Here is an 11,450-nt window from a genome sequence, read left to right on the forward strand (position 1 = left end):
CCATACCAAGGATTGATATTTCCCCTTAATGGTTTCCTTGAGCTTAGAATATTTTCACCTATCAAAGAAACCTCGATAAACCTATTCAAACAATGATTGACCTTAGGAAATCACTTTTACTTTTTTATATTAGTTGTTTTTTTTGGTTGTATTTTGGTTGAAATAGCGCTATGCATATCCTGATATGAGATAGAGCACCCCAATGGATATTTTTCTTCTCTATACATGTGTTCTAGTGCATTGGTTCTGTTCTACACCTGCATTGATCCTGTAACATGAAAAATCTAGCATTCCTCTACATTTCTCTTTGATCTGCTTTGGTCTAACAAGTTTTCCTTCTGTCTTTGAGTTTATATTGGTCTCTAAAAATAGTTCATTATGCTTGCTTGTGTTTTTATTAGCCTTTGATAATAATTTCTTTAAATTTGTATTTGTTATTATCAATTAGGTCTTTTGCAAACTTTTTGCTTGATCATTGATTGGCTTGAAGAAATTTATATTATAGTTATATCCTATGTGATTTATCTTATCAGTGATCTAGTTACATATTAGTTTTCATTGCATTTGAAGATTAAGAAGACAGAAAACAAAAAAATTATTATTTGGATCAAATAGGGTTTTGAATTTAAATTAGGACAATTGCATTAGAAAAATATACTTAGGAAGCGTTTTTTGATACAATTGGTGTGTTGCATTACTCTTTGTTTCTTCCCTCTAGTAGATATATTTTCATTGAGAAGTAAATATTTCTTATTATCATGCTAGATTGTATTGTAGGGAATTCAGGTGAGCTCGTGGTGAGCCTTGAAAACTGAAACATAATCAAAGGTCAACTCTAAAACTTACTGAATCACCCTAAGGAGAATTTATAACATTAATGCAAACATCTAGAGGTCTAGGCTAGAGACGTGTTTCAACCTCTTTAAATGTAGGATCTGTCATTCTTTGGTTTTGTTACATTATGGAGGTAGTCGGTATTCAATCTATGTAAGTGTATAGGATCATTCTCCACATGCCTTCGGGTATTTTAGATGACGCTCCATGCATGATAAGTATATCGCAATTGTTTCCTATCATATAGGATGCATTAGAAAACCCTACTAAATATTGTGCTTCCCTATAACTTCAGGTATATTTTGGAAGTCCTCTATAGGTTGCTATCCCTCCATAGGTAACTGAGTCAGATGCCTTGCACACTGTGATACACCAAGCACAACATTCATGGATATTTCCTTCACGTACGTAAATCCTTGGTTTACCAAGGTGGTATATTACAGTTCATAATGACTTGGTAAACCCTTTTTCCTAGTTACCACTTTTTAATTTTATTTTTCTTGTTAATTTCTAAAATTTATTAAACCATCGTGGAAGAACAACACCAACAACCCATTCATTTGCGTAGGATCCAAATATTTCCTTGTTTTCCTCCAGAGGTAACTACTGGTCATCAAAAGATAAAAAATATCAAACTATTGAATCCAACTCTTCAAAAGCTACCCCTTATGGACATACATCTGAAATAAACCATCCAGAATCATCGCATCCTGTGATTACTAAACCTGAGATCACTTCACTACTAGCTGGTGAGTCTGACATAATCGAAACTAAAAACCTTGAAACTTTATTACTCGGCGTCATTAAACCTAAGTTTCCTAACCTAGAAACATTACAACCTAAGGTTATACAATCCAAGGAGACTCAAATAACTATGCTTGTTACTTTAGGCTCTTCCTCTTTGCATCCTCTATCTTTGACAAAACCACAATTTTATATCTTGGACATGATGGTGAACAACTTCCACCTTGCCTTTTCAGTATTGAGGAGATTCCTCAAGAAGAGTCTCAACCTTCTTCTCTTTTCCATTTAAGAGGGATTCACCTATATCAAATCCCTCCTCCTCATACTCTAATATAAGCTCATTTGTTTGATACTCCTCTTTTCAACTCACCTTCTTGTTTCCCTTGGTAATCATCTATGGGAAACTTAACCATGACTGAGTTTTCTATAGTTTATTAGCTAACAGCCGCCATCATGAGCGAGACAACCAATGTTGCATCTACTTCCATGTTTGCAATGCCACTAGAAACACATTTGTATGGTGGTTCGTCAGTTCCACCTAGTTACCAATCATTATTTGGTACCTTTTTTGGTGCATCTACCAATTGATGGACTTTTCCCATGCCATCCTCATCTGTAATTCCATCTGGTACTTCTTTGATGAGCATCATGCAATAGTCTCCTCCTACTATATCCAAACCTTTAGGTGAGAAACAATATGGTTCGTATGTTAGTGTATATGGACATCTACAATAACCCACTCCAGCTTACTTCAGGTACCCTCCTACAGGATGATAGCTTCCTCTATGTTCTCCTTATATTTTAGCAACGGGTAGCCTATTTGTAGAATGTTTCAATCTCCTAAAAAAATACCACAAGTTGGTTCTCTATCCTATTTGAGTCCTCCATTTCCAAGAATGAATTCCAATCCTGTGAATCCTATGTTTCCTATATAACCTGGATTGATTATGAATCAATCCCAAACTTCTCAACTTGTTCCAACTACACCCAAGGTTCCTACTTTCCAATCCATATCTAAACCTTCTCAAGCTTTATCTCAAGTAAGTCAACCTATATAGGTTTCACCTCTAACTCAACCTGTCCCACCGGTATCTGGGACCTCCCAAGTCCCATATACCCAACCTCTTTAAGGTACCTTTCAATCTCCACCACTTGGTTAGGATTTTACTCAAATGCAACGGAATCAACCTGTACATGGAATGGCACAGGAAAAAACTAGACAACCTCATGTAGGGATGATGAAAAATATCTCATGGAAACAATACCAAGGTATTCTGCAAATGCCTTACTAAGGTTAATAAATTCAAACAACCATTTCAACCCTTTCCAGGTTATCTTCAAACTGGGAAACATGGTTACGTTTACTAAGGCTACCAAAATCCTCCTTACCCTGTAGTGTAGATATTATTTCTCAAGCTATTCCATCTTACCCAGGATACCCTCCACCAGACTTTAATAGGAAGTTTCCATTTTTAGCAACCCTTGAATATCCAAATTTAACCTACCTTAAAAATTACCCCATTTGTTAATCTTCTTGGTGGCTAGCCATTCCTATAAAATTACCAAGTGATATCCTGAAATTCAATGGAAATCCTGGAGAAGACCTACCCACACATGTTAGGACATATCATTTATGTTGTTCATTGAAATATTTAAATGATGATTCGAATTGTTTATGGATTTTCCAACAAACCCTCACTAGTATGGCAACAAAGTGGTATATCTAATTTCCATGAGATTCGTTTAACAATTTCAGTGCCTTAGAAACCATGTTCTTAACCCATTTTTAGTTGCCTATTCATTACGAAAATATAACTAAATTTTTGACCTCCAAAAAAATTAACTCCACTCACATTTCTGATCATATTCATGAGTGGCAACATCATCTTCGTTTTTTCAAAACCTTCATTCTTGATTATTTATTGGCTAAATGGTTTACTAATTATTTGTTATCATCTATAATTGAAGACATTTCTAAAGGAAGAGTTTTTAATGAAGAGAAAGTCATTTATCATGCCCAATATTTTGATGTTGTTTATGCTCAATCCAACACACTCTACAACAAAATACCCAATGATATGAGACCATAGAATATTGTTCCACCACCTCCCAGTAAAGACTCATATGCTATCGATGGCATGATTAGTTATGCTAGCCAACAATTGTTGAGTAAATTGTTTATTTCATCTCCTGCTATGGTTGCTTAAAACCCATATTCACCTACTCCTATGACTACCTTTGAGATTAATGTTATCTAATCAATGAAAATAAAATATTAATGTGTTAATGTGTCTCATTATATGGAAAAAGCAAAAAAATACTCAAATGAAAAAAGATAAAAAAATAATATAAAAATATCAATTAAATGAGTTCAGTTTCATACTTGTTAATTATAAAAAATAAATGCTAAATTTGTAACAAAGCTAACTCACAATAAATTTTGGTAAAAGCTATAGTGAACCTATTTATTGAGTTTAGAAAATATAAATAATGTTATAAAAAGTAAATACTAAATTTGTAAATAAGTCAATTGATAGTAAATATTGGTAAAAGCCATGGTTAATCACTCACAAAATATAAATAATTTTATGTAAAGTTAAATGAAATGCTAAAACTCTTTAAAAATATATATATAAAAATAGAAGTAGAATTTCTAAACAAATAATTTTCTATATTATATTTTGAATAATATAAAATACGTTATTATAATCATAATTAAAAATTTTATTATAAAAAATATAAAATATATTTTAAAAAATTTCAAAAAATAATTTTAACATTTTGTTATATGTTATTTTCAAATTTCTATTAAAAAAAATTGATTTTATAAACTTGAAAGGGTAGTTTCTTGGGTCGTGGTTTTATATATACGAAAATATGATCATTTTTACTAGTATTTTAATAATAATTAAAAAATATGCTTATTTTTTATTTTTAAATTTGATTAGCAATCTTTAGAATGTTTACAACACATCTCTTAAAGAAATTGGAATTAAAAAACATAAGTCAATAGAGAAATGGGGGGTCGTGGTTTTGTCACTACTTAAAAATTTATGTAAAATATTAATGATACCTTTTAAAGAAAATGAATAAATTAGATAAAAATTATATATTAAATTTTAGAAAAAATATGACATGAAATTGAATTTAAATTGACATGTTTTGTCTTCTTTTACCACCACCTAGTTTTTGATGATTTTGTAATTTTAAGAGTAAACATTCCAACTCCGTTTATTTTTATAAAACTTCTTTGCCACAAAAAGGGAAAAAGTGATACACATTAACATGCTTTTACCCAACAACTACGAAGTAAGAAGAAAGGAAAAATAAAGAACAAGAAAGATAATTCTTTGTAGGAAAAAAAATAACTAGTCTCCTAAAGAAAAATGGAAACCTCATTATCCTTGCTTATTCTGTAATGAGGAACATTTTAGTCAGGACTGTCCACTTCAAGAAAATGTTAATCAATTCCTCATGTCATCATTTTTCACGCCTGTTGTGTTAACAGATCCCTTTCCCAACTAGGAGACTAACATGGTTGCATGGGTTCCAACCTCATCTTGCTTTGTTATCATGCTATCCTCCACCAAAAAAAAAATGAAGTTATGGTTGCCACTTGAAATAAGGACTACGGTAGTCTAAATTCCTTGGCTACTAAGGCTACTAATCAACCTACTAGTTCTACCACATATACTTCGGATCCTTCTCCAAATGTGGTTCCAACCAAATAAGCTATTAAACCTCCCAAGGTCATTATTCATAGATCAACATTCAATCCTCATGCGACAGCTGCTTAGAACTATAACATAGATGATAATCTGGCTCAAGTTCCTTCAACTATGTGAACTCTCGAGGTTTTATAGAATTATCCCACCTAGAAAAGGGCTATACTTGCAACAATTACGGGCATCAATCCTTTGTATTCTAGTCTTGTAGTCTTTAATAACGAGAATCATACACCCAAACTTCCACCACAACTAGCTTTTATGATCCAAGTTGTTGTTAGAAGTAAGACAATCGATTGAATAATTATGGATGAAGATGCTTCAACCTATATCATGTCACTTTCTTGTTGGAAGTCTATTGGTTCTCCTTAACTCAACTAGTCACCTACTACTCTCAAAGATTTTGATGGAAGAGGCTTCAAGCCTTACAAAATTTTGAATTCGTTACAAGTAGAATTAGCTAGTAAAATCATGTCAGTAGAAGTTCAAGTTATAGATAAAAATTACATTATAACCTTTTACTGGGCTTCACATCGATTTATGCCATGGCCGCTATTTTTTCAACCTGTTTTAGGATGATCACTTTCCTTAACTAGGGGGCATCGTGGCTATTGATCAACTTAACTTTTTTTCCAATAATTCTTATTTCTAGAAGAATCCATATTTTGGGTGAATACCCACACTCTTATCAACATGTTGGAGTTGGATTTCTTATGGATTCCACTTTGATGGGTAAATTTTTCCTTTCTCCTCCTGAAAACCCAAATCCGATTGCCTTTATCAATATGATTTTGTCATATATTATTCCATCTGATCCTTGGATAGTACTAGATAATTTTAATGTTGATACATTTACTGACTGCATGTCACTCAATCCTGTTGAACTCAAATATGAAACCATTTTTCCGACATGTTCATCACATTTTTATTTCTCCTCCTCGGTAGATTGGGTCAATCATTCCCGAGATTAGGGTTCATATTCTGATACTTTCTCTAGTATATCCTCTACTGATGAAATCGACATGGAAATCATGATGTCAAATGATGCATCATGGGATGATAATCATCATTGTTCCTCCTTACTTGATACCTCTAAGGATAATCTTCGTGATATTTATTCACCCGATGTCATTGAGAGATCTAGGAATTCCCTACCTATTCATAATGTTGATTATGAGAATTATTTATCGAGTATTGAAGAGACTATTTATCTTGATATTTTTATTAAACCCAAAATTGTTGAAAATTTACAAATCAATACATCTTGTTCTCCCCATGAGGTCAAGATCTATGAAGCCCTTCTCTAGGAATTATGAGATGTTTTCACTTACACATATGAAGAGACGCCAGGTATGAATCCAAATATAGTTGTACATGAATTCATAATGCATCTAGATGCTAAAACAGTTCGACAACTCTTGCATTCGGTCCATCCTAAGAAATATGTTGCTATTAAGGAATAGGTTGAAAAACTTATACATGTTGGTTTCATTTATCGAATTCCTCTTACTGAATGGGTATCGCACACTGTTCTTATAATTAATAAATAAGGCATGATTATTTTTGCGTTGATTACTAAGATATCAACCATGCTTATACTAAGGGAAACTATTCAACCCTATTTATCAATCAAATTGTTGATGATTCTGCTGGAAATGATGTTTTTTAATTTATGGATGGTTTTTCCAGCCACAACCAAATCAACATAATCCCATTGAACCAACATAAAATTCCACTTATTAGTCCATGGGGCACATTTTCCTATTAAAAGCTCCCTTTCAGTTTGGAAAATGTTGGTGCATCTTTCCAGAGGGTTATGAATGTTCCTTCCATGACTTCAAGCACATTCTGCAACCCTTATTGGATGACCTACCTACCCATTCTAAACATCATGAGCATCAATTGATGCATCCCAAGGCCATTTTCTTCCATTGTAGACATTATAATATTAGGCTAAATCTACACAAATGCATGTTTTGTTTTCAATCCAGCTGAATTCTTGGATTTGTTGTGTCAAAGATAGGAACTTGTATTAATGCACTTAAAGTACAAGATGTTGGGTTGTGTTATATTCTTTCCACGACTAGCCCACATAGTTAACCAGGGGTCAGAGGGGGGCCGGAGCCCCCGCTTCGTTGCGTCGATTGCATAGTGGGGGTGTCATAGGGGGTTTGAGGGCTGCAGGTAACCCCACTCTATGGGGTTCGGGGAAGCGCCCCGAAAATTTTTGGTTTTGGAATCTATGTTAGGTTGGGCAGACCCACCTACGGTTTTGTGAATGATTTTAGCACATGTTTTTGGATGCGATGGTTTTCAGTCCATGGTATTGGATGGTTTAGAATGTATAAATATGTATTATAACATTGAAAGGAACATAATGAAAAATCAATCTGGTAGTCCTGGTTTTGGGATCTAGGGGAAAATCTGTGTATATGTGTTTTATGTGTTATGCTCTTGCATTGTCAATTTTCTGTGTTTTAGAATTCGTATGCAAGTAATTTCTATATGGGGTTAAAATCTACATTTGGTATCGGAGTTGTTTTGGCTTCAAGGGGACACCTTTGTTGCTGAGGGGTTTTGCTCAAGCCTGTGGTAGACCCTGTTCAATGGGAGATATTTGAGATTGATTTTGGTGGTGAAAGAAGATGGCGAGCAGTGGAAAGATAGAGATAGAGAAATTTAATGGTCAGAGTTTTGAGTTTTGGAAACACAAGTTGGAGGATCTATTGGTGGATAAATATTAGTGTATCACGGTAGATCTGGGTACTAAACCAACGGGAGTGTCCGATGACGAACGGAAGAATTTGGATAGGAAGGCAAAGAGCACAATACGATTATGTGTCTCATATTCAGTATTGCTGAATGTATCATGGGAAGCTATGGCGAAGGCTTTGTGGGACAAGTTAGGGACTTTGTACCAATCTAAGTCTCTGGTGAATAAATTGTTCCTGCGAAAAAAGTTATATACCCTGAGGATGAAAGATGGAGACTTGGTGACAGAGCATCTAAACGCATTTAATACTGTGGTAAGTCAGTTAGCATCTTTTGATATTAAAATTTCAGACGAAGATAAGTGCATTAGTTTGTTGTGTTCTCTACCAGATTCATGGGATAGTCTAGTTATTGTAATAGGTAGCAATGCAACTGCCTTACAGTTTGATGAAATAGTCTCATCCTTGCTGACGGAGGAGATGAGACGGAAAAATATGGAGAGCCAGAATGGTGATGCCTTATCTGTAAAAGGACGGTCCCAGAACATAAACAAAAATAAGTCATCAAGTGGGAGATCTAAATCTATTGGGAGATCTAAATCTCTAGGAAAACCTATAAAGGTGGTGTGCTGGAAATGCCGAAAGGAAGGGCACTACAAAGCAGAAAGGAAGGGCACTACAAAAGGGGCTGTAAATCTAAAGCTCCTAATAAAGGAAAGGGATCTAATGGTGCTCATTCTGCGGAGGCGAAAACCACCTTAGATGAAGGTGGGGATGTGTACTTGGCTTCTTCAAGTACACATGTAGATCATGAGGCATGGTTGATTGACTTAGGTGCATATTTTCACTTCACTCCTCATAGAGCGTGGTTCTGCGAGTATGAGAAATACGATGGTGGTGATGACTTCTTAGGGGATGACAGGAAGGTTAGAATCGTTGGTTGCAGAAAAGTAAAGTTGAAGTTGCAAGGTGGAGGGGTTAGAACACTTCCGGGTGTTCTGCATATTCCTACATTGGCCATAAATATGTTTTCTTTACGAAAGTTGGATGATGCAGGTGTAAAAATAGTGTTCGAGAATGATACCTGTAAGATGGTTTGGGGAGAACTGGTATTGATGCAGGGAGTTTGGATTGGAACTCTGTACGAGCTACAAGATAGCACGGTTGTTGATGGGTGCAATAGTTTTGTGGTTCCTGAAAGTGGAGCAGAAAATCTAGTGGTCTTTGGAGAGAAGACCATGTTGTGGCATCAAAGGCTTGGACATATTGGAGAGAAGGGCCTTCAAATACTTCATGGTAAAGGTATGGTAGAAGGTATGAGTAATAACTCTCTGGATTTTGATTTCTGTGAAAGCTGTGTATATGGGAAGCAGAATTGGGTGAGTTTCCCCTCTGGTGGTAAGAGGGCGAAACAAATATTAGTGCTTGTGCACAGTGATGTGTTTGGACCTGTGAAGGTTCCATCACTGGGTAAGTCTATGTACTCTATATCATTTATAGATGACTTCTCAAGGAATACATGGATATATTTCCTTAAGAATAAATTTGAAGTCTTTGATAGGTATAAAGGATTTAAGGCTCTGGTGGAAAACTAGAGAAAGAAGAAGATAAAGGTGCTGAGAATAGATAATGGTGGAGAGTGTTACAGTAAGGAATTTGAAGAATTCTGTAAGAAGTTTGGAATAGCACAATAGAAGACTACTCCATATACACCTAAGCAAAATGGAGTTGTAGAATGAATGAACAAGATGTTGATGGAAAGGGCAAGAAGCATGCTTAGTGGTGTCGGGTTAGGATAGGAATTCTGGGTAGAGGCAGTGGAGACAGCATGTTACCTGGTCAATAGATCACTTTCATCAGCGTTGGAGGATAAGACTCCACAAGAGGTATGAACTGGTAAGAAACCCTCTCTTTCACATCTGAGGGTATTTGGATGTGATGCATTTGTACATGTTCCAAAGGACAAATGAACCAAGTTGGATAGTAAATCTAAAAAGTGCATCTTTGTTGGGTATAAGGATGGTTTAAACAGTTATAAGCTTTGGAACCCAGTAATAACGAAGGTTGTGTACAGCCGAGATGTGGTGTTCAGAGAGGTCAAAGATGTTATTAAACATGAAGTCCAACCAAAGGAACCTGAGAAGATAGAGTTTGAGCTAAAGGAGGAAGAATCAGAAGATGAAGAGCCACAAACTCCGGGTGTGAGAAGATTAGTTCCAGAAAGAAGTTAGCGAGAAAGGTATAGTCTGTCTGCTTTCTGTTCAAATTTTGCTTTATCTATTATTGATGATGATCCCAAAACTATGAAGGAAGTAGTAGATTCAGAGGATGGAAAACTCTGGAAAGAGGCCATGGTTGATGAAATGGCATCTTTGCACAAAAATGAGGCTTGGGATCTGGTGGAGTTTTTGGCTAGAAGGAAACCCATTGGTAGCAAATGGGTGTTCAAGAAGAAGACAAATTCAGAAGGAAAGGTGGAGAAATAAAAAGCTCGGTGGGTAGAAAAAGGTTATTCCTAGGTGTTGGGAATTGATTTTGGTGATATTTTTTCTCCTGTTGCCAAGGTAACTTCTATTAGATTACTTTTCTATGTTGCTGCTGCTTTTGATTTTGAGGTAGAACAGATGGATGTGAAGACAACATTTCTTCACAGGGATTTGGAGGAGGAAATCTACATGAAGCAACCTGAAGGCTTTGCGGTGAAGGGTAAGAAAGAACTGGGATGCAAGTTAAATAAGTCTCTGTATGGGTTAAAACAGTCACCAAGGATGTGGTATCAGAAATTTGATACATTTATACAGGGACTTGGCTTCATTAGAAGCAAAGCAGATCACTGTCTGTATTTTAAATTAATTGGTGACTGTGCTATTTATCTGGTCTTGTATGTGGATGATATGTTGCTGGTTGGAAATGATAAAGAAATTATCTAGGATTTGAAGACCCAATTGTCCTCCAAATTCAATATGAAAGATCTTGGTGCTGCAAACTATATTTTGGGCATGGAAATTAAAAGAGATCAAGAAAAGAGGAAGCTCTGGTTAAACCAGAGAAGTATGTCGAGACAACATTGCAAAGATTTAATATGCAAGATAGTAAATCGGTGAAGGTTCCTATTCCTGTAGGTGTAAAGATATCTGTTGAACAGTGTCCTAGGACACAAGAAGAGGAAGAGGACATGTCCCATGTTCCATATGCAAGTGCAGTTGGTAGCCTGATGTATGCAATGGTCTGTAGTAGACCAAACATTGCACATGCAGTGGGAGTATTGAACAGGTTTATGTCAAAACTAGGAAAGGAGCATTGGACAACAGTGAAGCGGGTTTTCAGGTATTTGTGTGGCACTAATGATTATGGTTTGTGCTACCAAGGAAGATTAGGATTGGACAGAGTGTTGGATATTCATGGCTTTGTTGATGCAGACTGGGCTGGAAATCTA

Source organism: Pinus tabuliformis, chromosome 2_1, assembly GCF_031772625.1.
Source record: "Pinus tabuliformis cultivar Carrire ecotype Pingquan chromosome 2_1, CPIR1, whole genome shotgun sequence".
Lineage (NCBI taxonomy): Eukaryota > Viridiplantae > Streptophyta > Pinopsida > Pinales > Pinaceae > Pinus > Pinus tabuliformis.